At 54.2% G+C, this 986-nt stretch overlaps 1 protein-coding gene across 1 annotated transcript in view; it reads right to left on the bottom strand.

Moving 5' to 3' along the window:
* The window catches only part of LOC103917777 (nuclear pore complex protein Nup160-like), a gene marked incomplete at its 5' end in the record, with an annotated part of 38,364 nt that overhangs the window by 2,341 nt on the left and 35,037 nt on the right, over positions 1–986 (bottom strand). The gene's annotated exons all lie outside the window — the stretch shown is intronic.

Below are 986 nucleotides of genomic sequence, written 5' to 3'. Positions count from 1 at the left end.
AAGGGATCCTGCATGGGAAAGCACCACGCTACAGCACACAGTCCGTCACAGAGCACCGCCAGTACCAGGAGAAAAGGGGACAGCAAACGTGACAGCTTAAAAGGCTTTCGGCAGCCACCTGGGGCACAGCAGCCGACGAGCGCCGTCCCTGCTTTTTTTTTCTTTTTTTAATAAATTAAATTTAAAAAAATCAGACAAGCCTCACGTAGACGCCGTACTGAGGGAGGGCTCAGTGGCTTGGGGCAGGGAACATCGCATCTCAAAACTCTGCTAGAGTTCCTTTACGGGAGATGCTAAATCTGTCACGAGGACAATAACGAAGCCCTTCCCTTTCACACGGGAAAAATGATCAAGTGGTGGGAAATGAGGGCAGGACCAGAGGTCAGCTTTCGCTGCAGGTTTCCACCGGGGTTCTACCACCAGCCGGCGGTTCCCCATCCGTAAACCATCCGGCACAGGGAGGCGACGGCGTTTGCTAACGAAACGAAATTACTCAGGAGCCAAATTTAACGCTGCAGGAGATCTCAGGGTAACGAGCGACCGGGGAATCAAAAGGACAAATAGAAAAGATCTCCCCTGCCACTCTGCATAACTATCACCCAGAGCCCGTAGCTCCGCCTGTCGGTACTACGGCTCAGGAAGGGGCTCCGGGAATCGTTCGGCCGCAGCCAAAAAGAGCAAACCAAGGCTCGGAAGAGAAAACAGCAGCACGATGCTGCCAAAATGCCCAGGGCTTCCCCAATTTGCATCCAACGACTTCAAAAAGTCACGCTGGGCGAAGGGCGGCGCGACAGGTACCGGCAGCCTCCAGACACAGAGAGATTACGGACGAGGAGTCTTCAGCCTGGAAACGGGACGACTGAACGGGCACGTGCCAGGGGACTGTAATATCGTTATTGGTGAAAAGAAAGTCAAGACAAAAGCGTTTGCTCTCTCTCACGACCAGACCCAGGGCTCAGTCTTTATCCTCCACGCCCCCCCCCCCC

The sequence above is a fragment of the Pygoscelis adeliae genome, unplaced genomic scaffold (genome assembly GCF_000699105.1).
Source record: "Pygoscelis adeliae isolate BGI_AS28 unplaced genomic scaffold, ASM69910v1 Scaffold896, whole genome shotgun sequence".
NCBI classification, from domain to species: Eukaryota; Metazoa; Chordata; class Aves; order Sphenisciformes; family Spheniscidae; genus Pygoscelis; species Pygoscelis adeliae.
This window is presented reverse-complemented; position numbering and strand designations above follow the sequence as displayed.